The 22,077-nt window shown below is 44.3% G+C and overlaps 1 pseudogene; it reads right to left on the bottom strand.

The window, feature by feature from the left end:
* Positions 1-836: 836 nt before the first annotated feature.
* On the bottom strand, positions 837-955 carry LOC135054312 (5S ribosomal RNA; annotated as a pseudogene).
* Positions 956-22,077: the final 21,122 nt, after the last annotated feature.

Below are 22,077 nucleotides of genomic sequence, written 5' to 3'. Positions count from 1 at the left end.
ATGACCGAGATTCATACTTAAACAGCCGCGTTTTGACCGATGGTGTATTCATTCGTAATTTTTTACTTGGACATGCAAAAAATTACGAATGCCCTCATCTCTGCCGTGATTAGTGTTTAGTAAATTACAGAGATGACACTTTGATGAAAAAACGGCATCTCGGTCAAAATCGGGAGCTTAGTAAATTTCCCCCTGTGTTGGGGCACGCTTAAATAAAACTTAACTTTTAATTAGAATAGGATAAGAAAGTAACACATAGACAGACACACATATATATATATATATAATCCTAGGAGAAGAGGACAAAAGAATCTGGACCTCTCTCTACTTTTATCATTGGAATCTGAGAATAGATACTGACAAAATTTATAATTTAAAAATTACAAATAAGAATGAAACATTCTCAATTGATGTAACAAATGAGGTGACAGTGACACCTTAGATGAAAATATAAAGGATTATTTTCTACATAAGGGAGAATGATTTCTAATATGGGTCACAATGGCAATTGATATGACAACAATTTTTTGGATAGATTAGAAGTATAAGTCCATTGTCCAATGCCAATTGTGATGAATGTATCCTGGTATCTTTGTGGCAGGTGAACTGCTAATTATGGGTTTCTGATCAATGTGTGGAATAATAGATGCAAGATGTATAAATACTCTGACACTTCGATTTTGTATAAACGGATAGCAGTCTAAAATTATTAACAGGTAGGTGATAAATTTGACTAGTCTGAGATCAGACAATTGAAGAGAGGAAAAAAGGTATGAAAATCAGTAGGGTCAAAGGTTGCTCCAACACCTCTGCTTTTCACATAAGGATACAGATATCTATTACTGCACCTGAGATTCCCTAGTAGTCTCCCATCTAGGTACTATTCAGGCTCTTCACTGCTTAGCTTCCAAGATCAGGCGAGGTTGGGCGTAACCAGAGAGATATGGCAGTAATATCACAAAGATTGTGAATGAGAGAGTGTACGGTTATTGGCACATACCAAAAAGAGTACTATTGCTATCCATTGAGATGCACAGTCTGTCTGTAATTGTTGTATAACCGAAATTCATATGACTGGCATTTTGGATGAATAAGTACTGAATAATATAATATAATACCTATACCTTACTTATTCAGTACTTATTCATCCAAAATGCCAGTCATATAAATTTCGGTTATACAAAAATTACAGACACACTGTGCATCAGGTGCAGTAATAGATATCTGTATCCTTATGTGAAAAGCAGAGGTGTTGGAGCAACCTTTGACCCTACTGATTTTCATACCTTTTTTCCTCTCTTCAATTGTCTGATCTGAGACTAGTCAAATTTATCACCTACCTGTTAATAATTTTAGACTGCTATCCGTTTATACAAAATCGAAGTGTCAGAGTATTTATACATCTTGCATCTATTATTCCACACATTGATCAGAAACCCATAATTAGCAGTTCACCTGCCACAAAGATACCAGGATACATTCATCACAATTGGCATTGGACAATGGAGTTATACTTCTAATCTATCCAAAAAATTGTTGTCATATCAATTGCAATTGTGACCCATATTAGAAATCCTTCTCCCTTATGTAGAAAATAATCCTTTATATTTTCATCTAAGGTGTCACTGTCACCTCATTTGTTACATCAATTGAGAATGTTTCATTCTTATTTGTAATTTTTAAATTATAAATTTTGTCAGAATCTATTCTCAGATTCCAATGATAAAAGTAGAGAGAGGTCCAGATTCTTTTGTCCTCTTCTCCTAGGATTATATATATATATATATATATATATATATATATACATATACATGTGTGTCTTTTGGATCATTCAGGGATTACAAATAACATGCTAGAGCACATTTTTTAATCTAATTTGAGGACAGAGGACTCATTTTTACTGAATGGGTGGGTCCCGGGGATTCGCTTTCCTGCAACCAATCCCGTGGTTTCTGTGATGCGCTGGCATCAGGACAGTAAACAGTGGAGGAGGAGCCAGCCATTGACGCATTCAATTGTGGATTCAGCGGCTGCAGTACCCGGTGGAGTGGATGAGGCAGCGTAAGCAGTGTGGAGAAGATGACATATACAGCTCAGAGGCTCAAATTCTAATCATGAGGAGCTGAGGAGTTTGCAGGTCTGACCTCAAGTTGCCCCTGACCTAGAGGAGTATTCATGCAAGTGATAATGTGGGGCTGGTGTCTGCTAAAGGGGGGCATAGCTGCTGCTGCTGCTAATGATCATTGTTTCTGGTGGAACTAGGTTTGAGACACAAATAGACACTAGTCCCGAAAAAATAAAATGTATTAAAAAAAGTTATTCACATATACTTAGCTTGGTCTGAGTGACAGCGTAATATTCAGTCTGGTATCCAAGAGAGCCCTTCAGTGTCTGGAATCAGGTTGGTCTTTTTGATGTGGGCATATTGGAGGGTTTGTCCCAACAATGAGGCTGCTGTAAACTTGCAAATAGCATTTTATAAACTGTGTTCTCTGGAATAACTCCTGAATAAGCAATTTAAAAGGTTCAAAGTTTAACTAGGTAATATGCAAGAATACTAATAGATAGTAGGTGGCAGTGTTGCCTCAATTATGAGTATAAGCAGTGCCGGCTCCAGGCCTACTAGCACCCTGTGCAAGAAATTTTGAAGTGCACCCCCCCCATACTCCTGGGAAAGTGGGCGTGGCCTCACAACTTTATTTTATCAAACTGTAAATATATATATTTTCACCCCCTCCTCTACACACACAGGCCCTCATTCCGAGTTGTTCGCTCGCTAGCTGCTTTTAGCAGCATTGCACACGCTAGGCCGCCGCCCTCTGGAAGTGTATCTTAGCATAGCAGAATTGCGAACAAAAGACTCGCAGAATTGCGAATAGAAATTTCTTAGCAGTTTCTGAGTAGCTCCAGACTTACTCAGCCATTGCGATCAGTTCAGTCAGTTTCGTTCCTGGTTTGACGTCACAAACACACCCAGCGTTCGCCCAAACACTCCCCCGTATCTTCAGACACTCCCGCTTTTTCCCCAGAAACGCCAGCGTTTTTTCGCACACGCCCAGAAAACGGCCAGTTTCCGCCCAGAAACACCCACTTCCTGTCAATCACAGTACGATCACCAGAACGATGAAAATTCCTCGTTATGCCGTGAGTAAAATACCTAACTTATGTGTAAAATAACTAAGCGCATGCGCTCTGCAAACCTTGCGCATTAAGCGACTAATCGCAATATAGCGAAAATCGTCAACGAGCGAACAACTCGGAATGACCACCACAATTAGCAGCTTTACACATAACGCCCACAGTAGGGTTCCTTACACATAATGTCTCCAGTATAGTGTCAGATACACATAATGTTCCAGTATAGTGCCAGATACACATAATGACCCCAGTAAACTGCCAGATACACATAATGACCCTAGTAGAATGCCAGATACACATAATAACCCCAGTAGTGCAGTGCCAGATACACATACTGTATGCCCCCAATAGTGCCAGATACACATATGCCCTCAGTAGCACAGGGCCAGATACACATAATATGACCCCAGTAGTGCCAGATACACATAATATGCTCCCAGTAGTGCCAGATACACATCATATGCCCCCAGTAGTGCCAGATACACAGATGCCGTCAGTAGTGCCAGATACACATATACCCCCAGTAGTGCCAGATACACACTATATGCCCCCAGTAGTGCCAGATACACAGATGCCCCAGTAGTGCCAGATACACATACTATGCCCCCAATAGTGCCAGATACACAGATGCCCCCAGTAGTGCCAGATACACATTATATGCCCCCAGTAGTGCCAGATACACAGATGCCCCCAGTAGTGCCAGATACACAGATGCCCCCAGTAGTTTTGCTTACCACTGCCTCCAGCCTCTGCTGCTGCTTCGCCTCTGTGCTCCCGCTGGCAGGGATCTGCAGCTGCTGTGTGTGTCGGAGGGGAGGAGAGCGCAGCGTGTGCCTCTCCTTCCTCAAAGTCCTGTCCCCAGCAGCAGCGGTACAGTATCTCCGGCGGTGGTACACTTCTCCGGTGGTGGTACAGCATCTCCGGCGGCGGCGGTACAGCATCTCTGGTGGCGTTGGTACAGCATCTTTGGTGGTAGCGGTACAGCCTCTTTGCCGTTTATCATGATGGGGCCAGCGAGTCAATCGGGCAGTCACTTTGGGAGCAGGGGTAAGGGGCACCATCACAGACAACAGGAACTGCTTCCCCTATCCACCACATCCAGCAGGGGAGCGGTGAGCAGCAGGTACATGGAAACGGCAGGCAACAAGAAGGAGGAGCAATTTCGTCCGGCTGACGGACACCCTTAGGAGTAAGTGCCCTGCGCGACCGCTCCTAAGGAACGTGCCTGGAGCCGGCCGCGAGTATAAGCAGTAATATATTTTAAAATATTTTATAATTTATGTGTCTGGATTAGCGACAAGATTATCCAATATTCGACTGCAATTTAACACTTGTCTGTCTCGTCACATACAAACCAGACAGCAATCTTTGTCCTTTCTTGTGAAATACTCTTTTTTTTTTGGCAAAACACACTGCGTCACTCATCTAAACTAGAGATGAGTAGGTATGGTTCAGCGAACCAAGCCCATCCAAACTTCCAGGATCCGAGGGGATCTGAACTATGGCTTGGGTTTTTCCGCTTGGATTGGGCACCATTTCACACAGGACCACGGAATGGAGCATCAGGGCACTGTTTGACAGGAACCCACATTAGGGTCGGGAGACTCAGGACACTGTTTGATAGGCACCCACATGTCTCTAGTTAATACTGGGAAGAGTCAGACTCAGGACACTGTTTGATGGGCAAACACATGTCTCTAGTTTTTATTACTGGGGAGAGTAAGGACCAGTGGTGGTTTCAGAGGTGGGAGTGCAACGCAGTTTAAAATTCAAATATGGGAGCCACACCAATTGCCAGTGAGTCCCAGCCGGTGTTTGGGATGGCAGTTGGTGTGGCTACACTATTTGAATTTTGTACTGCACTGTTGCCCCACCTCTATAGCCGCCACTGTACAGGACATTGTTTGATGGGTACCCTCATGTTCTTAGTTAATAGTATGGGCCAACCTAGATGGATCATGTAGGCAGATAATAAAACATTATTATTATTATTATTATTATTATTATTATTTTTTATATTTTTAAATGTGTTTATTATGAAGCAATTACACACACATTACAGCACAGTAGGAAATAGCAGTACAATTAGAGGCATCATAGACCATTGTGATGACAATAGACAATAGCCAAATAGTGTAACCAACAACATATTAGATATATGAAAGTAACAGTACAGACATAAGGGGGGAGTGGCTTGCAGCCTGACTGAGCAGGAGTGTCCCTGGAGAGCTCCTGGAAAAAGCCTCCTATTTACTTTATTATAATCGAGCTACCTGCATTTGATTTGCCCCAGGAGCCCTCTTATATTGCCCTTGAGACAGGGCAATCGGTGTGGAAGAGCTGCAGAGCCGGGGGAACAGGTTTTTCCTGTTCCTGCAGGTTGCGGCCTTCCCTCTCTATAGAAGCCGGGACCTAAATTTTCGGCGCCCACTGCGGCCGGGAGACGTGGATCCGCGGGAGACACGGATTACGGTGATCCTAACTGCCCGCGCTCTCCCTCCCCCCCGTGGACCCTTACCGACGGCCAGGGATGGTGGGTGTGGGCCCCTGGAGCCGGGAGCAGAGCACTAAACGGAGCCGCGAGGAGGCTGGATGCGTCCGGCGCCGGCGGCCATCTTGGAGGGGGCAGAGTGAGCCGCATGGACGAAGTGCGCGCCTGAGCGGCTCGTACTAGCGGGGACTCTCCCAACACAGTTGCTTCCAGGTGGAGCTGGTGAAGTGCATCAGCCCAAGGGACTCCTGGGCTAGTTTGTTTTTTCTCTCATCGCTGCAGTTCTGCTGGAGCTCAAGCACGGTGGCCATCTTGGAGGTGGCAGGCGAGCCTTCTTTCAACACTGATGCTACATAGCCCCTTCTCTCCCCGGAACCACAGTGCAGCCTCCAACTTATACCACTGCACATCTGCCAGCCGCTTTGAGGGAAGGGGGTCTTTGGGGTCGAGCTGTACCCGCCGGTTCCCGACGTCGCACACTACCTGCCGACAGACCGGTCGGTAGACAAGCTCCGGTGCCACATTGCAATACACAGCTCCTGGGGACGTTCACATACAGACGACCGGGTAAGATTGTGGGACCACCTATCCTTGTCTCTCCCTCCGACGCTGCCGGGTCCTTACTCTCCCCGATTCTGGCGTCACGCTGCTATCCATTGCTACACGTGCTGCTCATCATTTGTCGGCTGCCCTACGAAGATAATGATGGGGTCACTGGCCCTCATCTCCCCCACTGTGCTGTCTGAGATGCTGGCCTAGCAACACAATTTATCCCACCTAGACCGTGATAGTTTTTTTTATACCTTTCCCTTTTCTACTTAAACATACCTCCGACAAACAACGTCTGTGTCTCCTTTTACATTTGTGATACCCCGCCTACCCTCTTCACTTCCCCATGATGGCGCAGAGAAACAAGAAAAACGCGCAGGCCCCCACAAATTTCTTTGGACAAAAATCTAAAGGTCCCCCGACTCCTGCATTGATCACAGATTCTCCTTCCTCCCCTTGCTCATCGGAGATGGGTATTGACCCACAGATCCAAGCAGTTATGACCAGTTTACTTGAAGGGGTGCAGTCCGCCTTTAAGCAAGAACTTTCCACAGCTATCGCCGAGTTCAAATCTGATCTCACGGCCCTTGGTAATCGTACAGACGCTCTTGAATCGAAGACAGACGACCTTTGCCGCTCTCAGCAACGTCTTGATTCGAAGCTCTCCAGACTCCATGACGAGCTGGAAGACCTCAAAGAACGTCAAGAAGATCAAGAGAATCACTCCCGTCGCAACAATCTACGCATCCGTAATGTGTCGGAATCAGTCCTTAGCTCTGCACTACCATCCTTCCTGAAAGACTTCTTTCAACACATCGTACCTGGCCTTTCAGATGCTGATTGCCTTTGTGATAGGGCCCACAGAGCGCTCCGAGCAAAGCCGAGCCTGACACAGCCACCTAGGGATGTTATAGTTCGGCTACACTATTTTCGCTCAAAGGAACGCATTCTGATGTCATCACGTGACTCTCCAGTGATCAACTTCAGGGATATGCAACTGCAAGTTTTTCAGGATCTGGCCCCCTCCACCATTCAAAAGAGACGGGACTTGCAGCCTGTTACTCGTATACTGCGCCAACAACAAATACGATATAGGTGGTGATTTTCTTTCATGTTGCAAGTTACAGCGAACAATTCTACTCACTCTGTCAAAACCTTAAATCAAGGACAGGATCTGTTGGCTAAACTTGGTCTCCTCCCTGCACCACCATCTGATGGGGGGACTGCCTCTTCCTCTGGGCCACGACGCTCCCAGATCCCTACGCCTGAATGGACGAGGGTAACTCGTCACCGCAATGACACTGATGACCCCCCTTGATTTTGGCGAACTCTTCTCTGAATACATTTGAATAGCTCTCAACTCTTTTGAAATGTGTCTCCTGATAAGAGGAGACTCTTGCTATCACCTTCCATCTTTTCATGTGTTTACCATGAGCTTTGATATTGCACACCAAGGTTTAAAGTTTATCATGTGTTATGCCTAGTCTGATAATACTACGCTGGGCTTATCCGTTTGCCTTGTCTCCCCTTGCTTCCCTTGTTCCCCCCCCCTCTCCATCCCCCTTTTTATTTCTCTTATTGTTTGGTTATGACACAGTACGTTTTCGTTTGTTTATTGTTTTTCATATTATGGGTTACATTATTGTATCTTCGGCTCCAGCCGACTCAACTGTTGCGGTCCAGAGGGACCCGGTTCTCCTGCATTAGTTTACTATTCCCACTACCCCCGTGCTCCCTTTATTTGTTATTTCGAAGTATGCTGTTTTATATCTGTGTAGCGGTCCTTGATTAGGACCCTATAATTCAGGGTTTTCTCCCGTATGGGTTCTCTATCTCTTTCTTTTCCTCTATATTTCTGATTCTTGTTCTTTGTTGTTCTTCTTCTTTCCTCTTCTTTCTTCCCTGGGACGGGTTTCCACTGCTCCTCTTTTGTTCTTTGGTGTCACATGTCTCTTAAACTGTATTCTATAAATGTTAACGGGCTTAATTCTCCCAAGAAACGTACAGTGATGTTATCTGCCTGTCGGAGAGAGAGGGCTGATATAGGTTTACTCCAAGAGACCCATTTCACCGGTACACACTCTCAACTTCACGGTAAGCAATTTACCCAGACCTTTTTTGCCTCTGCTGCTTGTAAAAAAAGGGGGTAGCTATACTGATCCATCGCAATATCCCATTTGTCCACACTACAACCATAGCTGACCCTGTCGGCCGGTACCTGATAGTGATTGGCACGATCCGCACTGATATTCTAACACTCGTGTCTGTATGCGCCCCTAATCAAGACCAATCCCGTTTTTTTCGCACGCTCTTTTTGCATCTCAATAGAGTAGCGCAAGGCCACATTATTCTAGGTGGGGACTTTAACACTGTGCTTGACCCCTTCTTAGATAAATCCACTCCTCCTAAAACTAAGAAGGAAGCGTCTCCGTCTGATCCGGCCCTTACATTGACATCCTCCCTCACACACCTTGATTTACAAGACACTTGGCGTCTTAAACACTGTAGCGCTAGAGACTACACCCACTTCTCTGCACCTCATCAGCACTACTCTTGAATAGATATGATACATGTCTCTCGCTCAATCTCGACGCTGATATCTGATTCAGGCATCACTCCCTGTTCCTGGACGGACCATGCAGGAGTGTATATCCTGATCGATCTCTATAGAACCCCTAATAAGTCCCGTAAATGGCGTCTTGACGATACTCTCCTTTCGCACCCCTCCACTCTTTCAGACACTAAACTGAACCTAAATTTTTTTTTTGAGGAAAACGCCTCCCCAGAAGTCTCTCCTAGCCTAGTTTGGGAAGCACACAAAGCCACTATTCGCGGCCAATTTATGTCTAAGGCCTCAGCAATACGTAAGAAAGCAGCACAGGAAGTTTCCTCATTGGAATCTCAAATTACTGCGCTTCTAGCCCAACACAAAATTGCCCCGTGCGACTCCCTACTCTCCCAGATAAATAACCTCAGAGGTCAGTTGAACACCCTTTTATCGCGGAGAACGGCAGCTATACTACAGAAGCTCCGTCAAAAATTTTATGATAAAGCGGATAAAATAGATAGCCTTTTAGCTAATAAGTTAAGAGGTAAGCGAGCTATGGGATTGATAGATAAACTACATTCTTCTACGTTAGACGCTCTCACTTATGATCCTAAATTGATGGTGGAGGAATTTCGGAACTATTACAGCTCCTTATATAATCTCCCTACCCCCCCTCTTCCCTTCGATGGTCCGGAGGGAGCATGTTCATATTTGTTGGGTGCCCCCTTGCCGGGTTTGACAGAGCAACAGATTTCTCTTCTTAATGCGGATATATCGCTGGAAGAGACGGTTGCCGCTATCAAATCTATGCGGTCGTCAGCTGCCCCTGGTCCAGATGGCTTTACCGCTCAGTATTACAAAACATTCCATACGGAATTGGCTCCATATCTTACCTCGCTCTTTAATAGTGTTTTAGAGGGAGCCTCATTTGCACCAGCGACTGTACAAGCTGACATTATTGTGATTCCGAAGCCAGAAAGGGATTCAACACATTGTTCCAACTATCGCCCGATTTCTTTGCTAAACGTAGATCTTAAGATATATGCTAAAATCTTAGCCAACCGCTTAGCTCCCCTACTTACACAACTGATACACCCGGACCAAGTGGGTTTCATTTCTGGCCGCCAGGCCTCCGATAATATCAGGAGAGCCATAGATTTGATCCACTCTATCCATAAACAGAAATTACCCTCGTTGTTGCTAGCATTAGATGCCGAGAAGGCTTTTGACAGAATTTCCTGGCCCTTTGCTTTCTCAGTGCTCCGGAGGATGGGTTTTTCTGGCAAATTCCTAGAAGGTGTCTCAGCGCTTTACAGATCCCCTACTGCCACGGTTTCTGTTAATCGCCTCACCTCTTCCGCATTCAATATCACTAACGGCACCAGACAGGGATGCCCGCTTTCCCCATTACTATTTGCACTGGTTATGGAACCGCTGGCAGCACGGATCCGAGCTAATATAAATATAGCTGGAGTGCGGGTGGGCCCTACTGAACATAAAATTGCGTTATACGCAGACGATGTTCTAATATCTCTGGGATCCCCATCTCAGTTGTTACAGCCACTCCTTTCTGAGATAGACCTCTATTCTAAATACTCAGGTTATAAACTTAATACGAGTAAGACTGAAGTATTGAACTTTTATATCCCCGGCCCGATTAAGCTCTCTTTGGAAAACTCCTTTCCATTTCAATGGCACAAGCGAAAGATTAAATACCTAGGTATTTTTCTGATGCATAGCCATCATCAACTTTACCAAGATAATTTTCCTGGGCTTCTAGATCGAATCAAATCGGACTAGTCTTCTTGGTCTAGCCTCTTTATTTCCTGGATAGGTAGGGTAAACTCAGTGAAGATGAACGTGCTCCCTCGGATACTTTACCTGTTCCAGACCCTCCCGATATTTATCCCTCCATCTGTTTTTAAATTCTTGCAATTCCATACGTCACAATTCATATGAGCGAATAACCGTCCCCGTGTCCGATTGAAACTTTTACAACGCCCCACATTTAGTGGCGGCCTAGGCATCCCAGATTTTAGAAGATATTATTTCGCTACACAGCTCTCACACTGTGCACAATGGTGCAACCCCGAATCAAAAAGGGTCTGGGTGACTATAGAAACCGCTGAGGTGGGTCTCTCTACTCTCTCTTCTCTTCTCTGGCTTTCGAAATCCTGCCGCCCCAGGACTATAACATCCCATCCCGTGGTCTCCCGCTCACTAACGATTTGGGACTTTGCTAATAGGAAATATGGCTTAGCCCCAACCCCATCCCCTATCATCCCAATATTACACAACCCTGCATTCCCTCCTGGTACAAATAAATCACTGTTTGCCCCTTGGCAAGATAGAGGTATTTTATATCTGAATGATATTACCAGGGATAATAGTTTTCCACAGTTTTCTCAGATTCAAGAAACTATTGATATTCCCTCTAGATACTTTTATCAATTTTTACAACTCAGACATTTTCACTCCTCCATGGGCCGCGTCCTCTCTAGTAGACCCCTGACCACGTTTGAGACTATATGTTTCAGACGTCACTCGACCAAAGGCCTAATTTCCCTCTTATATACTACTCTCACTGGGGACGCTCCCCCTCAGCGAGATCCTCATGAGAGAGCATGGGAAACGGACCTAGGCTCTGCTTTGGATGATGAGGAGTGGTCTGAGGCCTGGAGCAACGCGGCGTCTAGTTCCATCTGCGTTAGAATTAAAGAGAATGTCTATAAATTATTATATAGATGGTACTATGTACCATCTCGCTTGAGCAAAATGTACCCGGATACGTGGGATAGATGCTGGAGAGGATGTGGCGCAGAGGGCTCTTTCCTACACATCTGGTGGTCATGTCCTAAAATAGTGCATATGTGGAGGGAAGTGATTAACTTTATATCTAGCTTGCTGCAGATTTCTATTCCTTCTGACCCCAAATACATTCTTCTCCCCTTAAACCTACCAACAATTACCAAATTTCAAAATAAATTGTTACGTCATATAGTATCCGCAACAACATGTCAACTAGCTGCAGATTGGAAAAACCCTGTCCCGCCTTCCATGCAATCTATAATTGCCCGTATTTGGTACGTTTACCGCATGGACTACATGACTAGCATCATAAACTGCTCCCCTAAGTCATTCGAGAAAATTTGGAGCCCATGGCTGGCTACCCAGCATGCCCCTTCACCCTTCTCTGTGATACCCTGCACCATATTTGATGAGACCCTCCCGGGGATTCTACTCTATTCTAATCTGTCCATTTCTCTTCTTTTTTCTCTTCTTCCCTGTCTTTTTTCTCTCTGACCTTCTTCTACTCTTACTTCTTAATGTTAGTTGGATAGCTGCGCTACTGACTGGCCCCTTTTTTTTTCTATTTTACACTACCCGCTCTCTGGGTTAAAAATGGGTCACTGTTTTTTCCAATCATCTGTATAACCACCAAATGTTATGTTATACCATCAATGTAATTTGTTGAAACCATGAAAAAAAAAAAAAAACAGTACAGACATAAAAGAAAGACATAACCAATCAACTACAGGCATCTAATTAAAATGGCAGGACGCTCTTGCAAGGGTTTCCGTGTTATACCATGTCATGAGTCTGACCACCTTGCGAATAAGATCTCTAGAAGACACTGGCAAAGTAGCAATGTAAGGTAGCCAGATAGTAAAATTTTTTGAAGAACAAGACTCAACATCCAGAGAACAGTCTACCCAGTCCATTTGGTGAAGATATGACAAGCGAGGGAGCATAGGAGTTATGGCTAGAGGGTCTTTATGAACCCATTGGGACAATATGTTTTTTTTAGTGGCCGCAGCAACACAGGCTAATAACAATATGTTGCCCTTAGACAAATTGGGAGACGGTGAGTCATAAAAGTTCCAAAAGGCCCAAGCCAGAGTAGCAGTAAAAGGAATATCTAAATTAGTGTTAATATAAGTACACACATCATCCCAGAAGGTTTTGACTACAGGACAGAACCAGAGGCAATGAATAATATCTGCATCAGGGGAGTTACATTTGAAGCATAGTGAATTATCAGAGGCACCTGTCAAACATCGAAGGCATGGAGTATAGTATGTAGGATCTTGAAGCGCATCTCAGCATAAGAGGAAGACACCAAGTGTATAGTAAGCGATTTACACCAACTGATTACAGTCAGAAGATCCATCCCAGGTAAATCCTGTTTCCACTTAGCCAATCCCGTTGTAAGTTTGGACAGATCTAACCTACGTCTGGTATGTGCATAAATAAGAGATGTGGGATAGGAGGAAGATAGATTCAATCTCATCAGACAGTCAATTGAAAAGGAAAGGTCAGCTGGCCTTAATCTGGAAATTATATGTGTAGCAAAACTACTTACTTGGAAATAGGTAAAAATGGGGAAATTAAGGGCTGGAAATTTCTGTTTAAATTGTGATATTGTAAGAACCGTAGAGCAGTCATTGGTCAAAAATTGAAATATCATGCAAAGGCCATGACGATACCAAAGTTTAATTATTGTATCGGCTTCCCCACCCTGAAATGCCGGATTAGAAAGAAGAGGTTGGAACAAAGAATTAGCCATGGTAAGGCCCATACGCTTCCTGAGCTGAGTCCATGCCATATAAGGGTAGTACAGTAAAGGATTCAAACGAAAGGAAGACAACATGGTAGAATCGGAGAAGTGTAGAAGGGATAGCAAGTCATAATCAGTCGACATAGATTGGTCAAGTAACTTATTGACTAGTGGTCATTACTCCCCACCCAATTAATAGCGTAGTGATAGTTAGCCGCTAGAGAATAATCTTCCGGGCAAGGTAGATTAATGCCCCCCAATGAGGGCGGTTGCTTAAGTTTAAATAGTGCAATGCGCGTGCGTTTATTCGCCCAAATGAATTTTGTAAGGGTCCTATTAATGATGCACACATCCCGTTTAGATAATATAAAAGGAAGCATCTGCATTGGGTAAAGTAGGCGGGGGATTGAGACCATTTTATATAAGTGCCATCTACCCAAATATGATATCGGCAAATTCTGCCATTTATTAAAATCACAGATCATTTTATTGATAAAAAAAGAAAAATGTAACGACTATAAGTTGGTGAGCCAATTTAACCAATAGAATACAGTTCCCTTTAAATAATATAGAGGGGGGAGATTTAGGATAAATGCCCCAAAAAGCCCAGGCTTTATCTATAATGAATTGAATTTTCAAATAATTTGTGATATACAATTGAAGTGCATGCCACAGGGCCTGTACCTTCGGGCAAGACCATAGGCAGTGAACGATATCAGCTTCTGGTGAACCACATTTAAAACAATTGGACGTAGGAGCATCCCCAATAAGAAACTTCAGTTTAGGTGTAACATAGGCCCTATGCAATATTTTCTGGTGCATCTCCATGTCTGAAGTTGACATTAATGCTTTATCTAAAGAAATAGTAACATCCAGAATGGACTTCAATGTAAGGTCTGGGAACTCTATTTTCCAACGCAATAAACCTACAACACCTGAGTTTAAATCAAGTAAAAGACGTGAGTGGATGTGTATGAAAGCAGTAGGGAAATGGCCACCTGGATTATGGAGTAGTGTTCCATCCAAAGCATTGGTCTTGTCAGTCACGGGCAAAGTGGCCAGGACCCTCTGTATATAACTACATGCCTGCAAAAAGGGAAATAAGGGGATCACCAAAGACGGAAAGCATTCCATAATCTGAGAGTGCATGAGCAGGACTAAATCTTCTTTGTTTAAGAAGTGATGAATATATTTGAGGCCCCCCTTATACCATGTGTAAAATATCCTTGAGGTATTATATGGTTCAAGAGGTAAAAATAAAGAGGCTTGTCGTGACAATTTCATTTGGGAACGTATCGTCCTCCACGCTATACACGGAGATAATAATAGAGCATTGTCTTTTATAAAGTCAGGCATGGAGTGTGGTGCGGTGTGTAAAAGGGATATTAGATTCCCGTTTGGTGCAAAAGTTTGCTCTAAGTGTAGTCAGCATAGACGTTGTGTCCAGTAATCCAGTCCAAAGCGATTCTGCAATTGGCTGCCATGGCGTAAGTGCGTAGGCATGGTAGGTTAAGGCCACCTAGAGTCCTTGGCTGACGCAGTTTAAACAATGAAAACCTTGGACGTTTACCAGCCCAGATGAATTTAGTTAAAGCCTTATCTAAGTGGGCGAACGTACTTTTGGATGGGATCAATGGAAGCATTTGCAATATATATAAGAAACATGGGAAGCTAATCATTTTATATAAGTGACAACGGCCAGTGTATGTCAAAGGAAGATGAGCCCATTTAGAAAAATCCATATAAGTTCGGGTAAGTAGAAGTTTAAGTCGTACAGCTTTGAAGGGTGGCTAGGGATTTTGATACCGAAGTAAGTGACATAATCATCTGTTGCCCAATGGAATGGAACGGAGGCATCCCAACTTAATTTGGCCGAAGCAAAGAAAGCCAAGGCTACCGTTTTGGAATGATTAATTTTAAAACCCGATACTAATTCAAAGGAATGCAAAATGGATAGCAAGTGTGGTAGTGCCGTGTGAGGATTGTTAAAATAGAGCAGGATATCGTCAGCAAATGCCGAAAACTTAAGTTCTATATGAGCCAATCTAATACCATGCCATCTGTCTTCTTTCAAAAAATTTCAAAATAGGGGGTCTAACGCAAGGTTAAATAGAAGAGGAGTTAAGGGGCAATCCTGTCTAGTACCACTATGTAATGTAAAGTAACCGGTATTATGGGCATTAATCGTCAAAAAGGCTAAGGGTTGTTGACAGAGAGTACGGAACACATGTAAGATCTATGGGCCAAATTCCTGATGTTGAAGGATTCTATCAATGTGAGCCCAAGAGACCCTGTCAAAGGCCTTGTCGGCATCACAACTGAGAACTATGTTATCCATCTCCCAAGAGCTGTGCGTTTTAATCATAGCCGCTAGTAAGGAGCGGACATTGTGAACTGAGTGTCTATTACACAGGAAACCTGTCTCGGCAGGGTGCAACAGTTTGGGCAGGACCAACTGAAGACGGGAAGCAATAATTTTTGTGAAGATCTTAAAATCCTGGTTTAAAAGGGAAATTGGTCTATAAGAGGAAACTAAGGTGGGATCTTTATTAGGTTTGGGGAGGACTAAACCCTGGCTGTATTAAAATCAGATGGGGGCCACGTGACCTGTAAGGATAAAATTATAGAGTTTAGAAAGATGGTCTCTTAGTTGTGGAGATAGAAGTTTGTAATAGGCAGCAGAAAGGCCATCTGGGCCTGGAGGCTTCCCATTGGGTAAGGATTTAATAATCGCTTCCAGCTCCGCAACTGAGATGGGGGAACAAAGAATTTCTCTATCAGCTTCTGAAAGATTGGGAAGGTCAGCTTGAACTAAAAAGTCCATACCTGTAACCTGTTGGTCAGGGGGCGCTGTATATAAATGTTAAAAAAAAATTAAGAAAAACGTCACTAATTTTATCTTGGGTCATTTGTAATGTTCCCTGAGTGGTTCGAATAGATGAGATGTGTTTAGGGGCGGAGGAGCCTTTCACTAGATTTGTCAATAGTTTTCCAGGACGAGTTGCCCAACGAAAATATTTATTAGATTGAAATGACAGAAACAATTTAGCCTGCTCAGCACAAAGGGTATCATGAACCGATTTGGCATCTTTGTACAACAATCTATTAGATTCGGAGGGGTCAGCTAGTAATCGAGAGTAGGACGAGGTGACAGATTGGGTCGCGTGATGCAATCGTTCCTGATATTGTTTTTTCCTAGTGGCGACATAAGATAATATGTGTTACCCCAAAGGACCGGTTTCGAAGCCTGCCTAAAAAGATTTATGTCATCAGAATGAACACTATTGTCATGGGCATAATTAGAGAAAGATTGTGTTAAGTAAAGTTTAAAATCTTCAGAGGAGGCTAGGTAATCCGGAAAGCGCCAATTATGTGAATATATGTGGGGCACTGTCAAGGTAAGTGTAAGGGAGATAGGGGCGTGGTCAGATAAAGAATGTTAGCTATAGTCGAGTCTTCAGCTCTATGGATCAATGAACTTGAAATCAACCAATAATCTAATCTAGAAAATGACTTATGCGGATGGGAGAAAAATGTGTATTCCCTAGAGTTGGGATATAAGAACCGCCAGGGATCTATTAATTGCATTGAGTCCAATAATAGCGATAATGTAGATGGGGCAGATCTACTCAATCCTGTCTGTCTTGGTCCACCTGACACATCCAGGGAAGGATCAAAAACTACATTCAGGTCACCCCCCAAAATTAGAGCGCCTTCCATCCAACCCTGCAGAATAACAAAATGATCTGAGTAAAATGATACATTTGGTCCTGTAGGGGCATAAATGCATGCTAAAGTGAACCTTTCCCCTTCAATATATGCCTTCAAAAATAAGAACCTCCCTTCAGGATCTATCCATTCGTCTTTAATCTCATATTGTAATGATTTAGTAAATAGAAGTAACACTCCCCGGGTTTTCGTAGTGTATTAGGCACACCTAAAATCACCAATCCAAGTGTCTCTCACCTTGTTAGGATCCGTGGTCCGCCAGTGTGTCTCTTGTAAGAATATAACATCTGGTCGGAACTTTTTAAGATGATTCAGAATTTTCTTTCTCTTAATTGGAGTGTTCAATCCTTCCACGTTCCAAGAGATCAGCTTAAGGAAAGTCTTAGAGCAGTCCTTTGAGACATCAGTAGCAATAGGCCCCGACATCATTCAATACCTAGTCTGATGGAACATGGAAGACAAAGCCATAGTTAAGCGAGCAACCTCCTGATCCAGCGAGCAGGGGAGGGACTAAAAGTAAATAGCAAGAGAAGGCACATAAGATGACCTGAAAAATTGAATCGTACCACCGTATGTGTAAAAACAACAATAATATATAACAAATAGCACCTGTCAAAATTTTGTGAACCCAGTTGGACGGTTATAAGAACCGTCTAAATGTAATAAAAGTACTAGCATGAATAGAGAAAAGGAAAACATTGAGAACAGGCAGAGAAGATGGGTAAACATTAACCCTCCACCCCGATGTCCACAGTATAGTAGGATAAACCCCCTGCGACAGTAACAACATTAAAGTCAAAAGAGTCAAACAGTGCAGCATGTCATTCATTAGGAAAGGAAAATGGGACATGACTTAGCAATACTTATCAAACCATTGACAGTCAATCGGCAACCCATACGGGAGTCGGACGAGTATGAAGATAAAGATTTTAAAAAATTCCGAGCAGTTTCAGGGGCGTCAAAATAATGCGGTTTGCCAGCATGAAAAATTCTCAGCTTTGCAGGGTAAAGGAGCGCAAATCGGACATTTTTTGAGAAAAGTTCTTTACAAATCGGAGAAAACTCCTGTCTTCGCGATGAAACTTGAAAGGATAAGTCCTGAAAAAGGAGCAGTTTAGAGTCCTCATAGCTGAAGTCAGAGGTCTTGCGGTAGGCTTCCATGATTTTCACCTTATCCAGGTAGTTCAGAAGCTTAAAGATCACTGGTTGAGGACAGCATTGTGAAGATTGTTTATCTGGACCGATGCGATGAGCCCTTTCCACCATATAGGATGTGGACAAAGGAGGGAGACCCAGAGTGTTGGGAAGCCAGTGAGAGACCAGCTCCAGTAGATCTTTGGGTCGTACCAATTCCGGAAGGCCAATAAGGAGCAAGTTGTGTCGCCGATTGCGATTTTCCAAATCTTCGATTTTATCGGTTAGGGCCACAAGGTTGGCGTCATGCGTTTGCAGTTGTGACTTGGCCTTAAGTTGGTCATCTTCCAAAGTCGAAATGCAGTCCTCTGCTTCCACAAGGTGTTTAGTATGTTGCGTTTTTTGTGCAGCCGCCAAATTAATGGCTTCCATTACTGGGGCTAATTTTGCATCCAAAAGGGGCGAGATAATGTCCGATACTTCATTGGCCCTCTGGACAGAAGACGGACTAAATCTATCAGTTGCAATCAAAGTATCCGTGGATCCTCCCCTTCCAGGGGATGCGGGGGATAAGGAGTGGTCCGAATACGCATCTTTATCTTTGGAGGCCATTTTATTTTTATTTTGGGAACCTTTGGTCGTCCGCTGTATTTTGGCCACATACCGTTCCATGGCAAATGGCACAATGTAAATACAAAGGAGAAGTAAAATGTCCCAGAGAATGGTATAATGGAAGAGTGTAGCACTGTTGTCAAGATGCCGGCAGCTGTGATAAAAGCACTGTTACTTGCAGGGAGAGGAGTGCAGAATCAGGCAGGAACAAATGCTGTAATCTCTGTTGTGAGGTAGGGGAAGGACATACAGGGTGCAGTGCTGGTTTATTGATTGCAGGTAGAAAGAAAGCCTGTGTAGAGAAGAGAAGGGGAGGGGGGAGCCCTGTGCCCCTTAATACAGCCTCTGGTGTGAGGTAGAAGAGATCTAGGTAGGGTGCAGTGTATCAGAATGCTCCCAGGCACTATGGGGGTCATTCCGAGTTGATCGCTAGCTGCTGTTGTTCGCAGCGCAGCGATCAGGCTAAAAATCTGCATTTCTGCGCATGCGTATGTACCGCAATGCACACACGCAATGTATGGGTACAAAGACCTTTGTGGTTTTGCACAGGTTCTAGCGAAGCTTTAAGTCGCACGGCACAACGCAAGAAGATTGACAGGAAGGGGGCGTTTCTGGGTGGCAACTGACCGTTTTCCGGGAGTGTTTGGAAAAACGCAGGCGTACCGGGGAAAACACAGGCGTGGATTGGCGAACGCTGGGCGGGTGTGTGACGTCAAAAGCCATCCCTCCAACGTTAGAATCAACGCACACGAAGAGTAAGTCCAGGGCTGGTCTTGTTTTACACAAAATGTTTTTGCAGGCGCTCTGCTGCACAGGCGTTCGCACTTCTGCAAAGCGAAAATACACTCCCTGGTGGGCGCGACTATACATTTGCACAGCTGCTAAAAACTGCTAGCGACCGATCAACTCGGAATGACCCCCTATATCAGAAGACAGCCTTGTGAAGCAGGGAGGAAAGAGGGGGGGGAGCCCTCCACCCCCAAGCACAGCCGTTGGTGAAAGCAGGCAGCGACCAGCGCGGTACCTGTTTAGCTGGTGGTCCCTGATGAGGAGCATGCGCACAGCGTCTATCCACTGCTGCTCTGCTAAGCAGAGTAGTGAGTGCAAGAGCCTCCCAACTGACCCCCCCCCCCCCCCCCCACCGCGGAACACTGTGGCCCACAGGTGGGACTGGGGGACAGTCCCAAAAAAATGGGACTTGGGAGGTATGGCATAGCTAACAAGCTCAGTTTTTGTTTTCCCCTGTAATACACCACAAATGGCAGCACTGCACAGTAGCTTGAGCGGGTGACTGGGGCTTCCTCTTGTGAGTATGGTGTTGCCCCAAGTCTGCTGTGTGTCTCTCTCTCCTAGCACACATTCTCCCAGTCTGATACTCCTCTGTAATTAAACACTTTGGCCCTCATTCCGAGTTGTTCGCTCGTTCTTTTTCATCGCATCGCAGTGAAAATCCGCTTAGTACGCATGCGCAAAGTTCGCACTGCGACTGCGCCAAGTAACTTTACTATGAAGAAAGTATTTTTACTCACGGCTTTTTCTTCGCTCCGGCGATCGTAATGTGATTGACAGGAAATGGGTGTTACTGGGCGGAAACACGGCGTTTCAGGGGCGTGTGGCTGAAAACGCTACCGTTTCCGGAAAAAACGCAGGAGTGGCCGGAGAAACGGTGGGAGTGCCTGGGCGAACGCTGGGTGTGTTTGTGACGTCAACCAGGAACGACAAGCACTGAACTGATCGCACAGGCAGAGTAAGTCTGGAGCTACTCTGAAACTGCTAAGTAGTTAGTAATCGCAATATTGCGAATACATCGGTCGCAATTTTAAGAAGCTAAGATTCACTCCCAGTAGGCGGCGGCTTAGCGTGTGTAACTCTGCTAAATTCGCCTTGCGACCGATCAACTCGGAATGAGGGCCTTTGCTTTTTAAAATGTTACACAAATGATCCAGAGACAGGTTAGGTTTGGGTGGACTTAACTTAATGACCAATGCGCTTTTCTTCACTATTTAAAGCCCATCCAAACCTATCCTGTCCCTGGACCACTTGTAGTGGTCCAGGAAAATGTAAAAGGTGGGCCTATTTAACACAGTTGAAGGGTCTTTCCACATGGAGTATCTTTCCACTTAAGTTAGAGGAACGTGCATTCCTCTAATGTAGTGAACTGGGAAAAATATTGTTGATACAATTTTCATGAATTACTAAAAAATGAGCAGTACAGATGGTGTAGAGCAGGACGGATGGGATAGTAGGGCAGTACGGATGGTGTAAGGGTTAGCATTACTGCCTCACAGCACTGAGGTCATGGGTTCGATTCCCACCATGGCCCTATCTGTGCGGAGTTTGTATATTCTCCCCGTACTTACATGGGTTCCCTCTTACAATCCAAAAATATATACTGGTAGGTTAATTGGCTTCCAACAAAAATTAACCCTAGTAAATGTGTCTGTGTGTACATGTGGTAGGGAATATAGAGTGTAAGCTCCACTGGAGCAGGGACTGATGTGTATGGGCATATATTCTCTGTATAGCACTGCGGAATATGTGTGCGCTATGTAAATAACTGATAATGAATATGAAATAGCAAGTGATCCCATCATGATCCTAAAATAAAACTTTGGGAATTTATTAACAACAGAACAATTTTTTTAGATTTTGTTAAAAAAAAATTATATATTGGCTTTATGAGAAAATCTAAATTTTACATTTTTATGGAAACGTACTGCTGTGTTATATATCATGTGAAAGCCACAAAAAAGAGATTTAAAATGAGACCTTGCCCAACTCTTAAGTTCAATTTGGTGACTGCTAAAGGACCATTAGCTACGTATGATCAGAGCTGTAACAGGGCTTTTAAGCGTCCCGACTCCTGAGTGCATAATGTCATGCAGACGGGGTGGGGCCAGCAGCGCCGAGACTTACTGCACTGACTACAGTATTCTCAGGATGCTCCAGGGGTGCTGTGAGAGCTGCAGCGTGCACTTCTGGAGTGTCCAAAAAGATGCTCCAGCTGCAGTGTGCCATTTCATACACCATGCTGGTCAGATACAGGGGCGGTAGATGGTCGGTGATGCCGCCCACGGGGCTCTGTGTGGTGGCACCGCTCACACACATCTAGTTACAGTCAGAGCTGGATTTTCATTCATGGGGACCTAGGCAAGTTATAGATTCGTAGCCCCTTCACCTTTGATACGCCCCTGCACTCTCAGTATAGCCTGGCCTGTATACTTTTACTGATATTAACCTTATTGGTGTTGACCTGGAAGATGTCTCTCTCTGAAACCAGGCCCACTTTGCATCTATCTGTACCCCCTTCTGCCTCTC

The sequence above is a fragment of the Pseudophryne corroboree genome, chromosome 2 (genome assembly GCF_028390025.1).
Source record: "Pseudophryne corroboree isolate aPseCor3 chromosome 2, aPseCor3.hap2, whole genome shotgun sequence".
NCBI lineage: Eukaryota > Metazoa > Chordata > Amphibia > Anura > Myobatrachidae > Pseudophryne > Pseudophryne corroboree.
The sequence above is the reverse complement of the archived record's forward strand: the minus strand, read 5'-3'. Positions and strand labels throughout refer to the sequence as shown.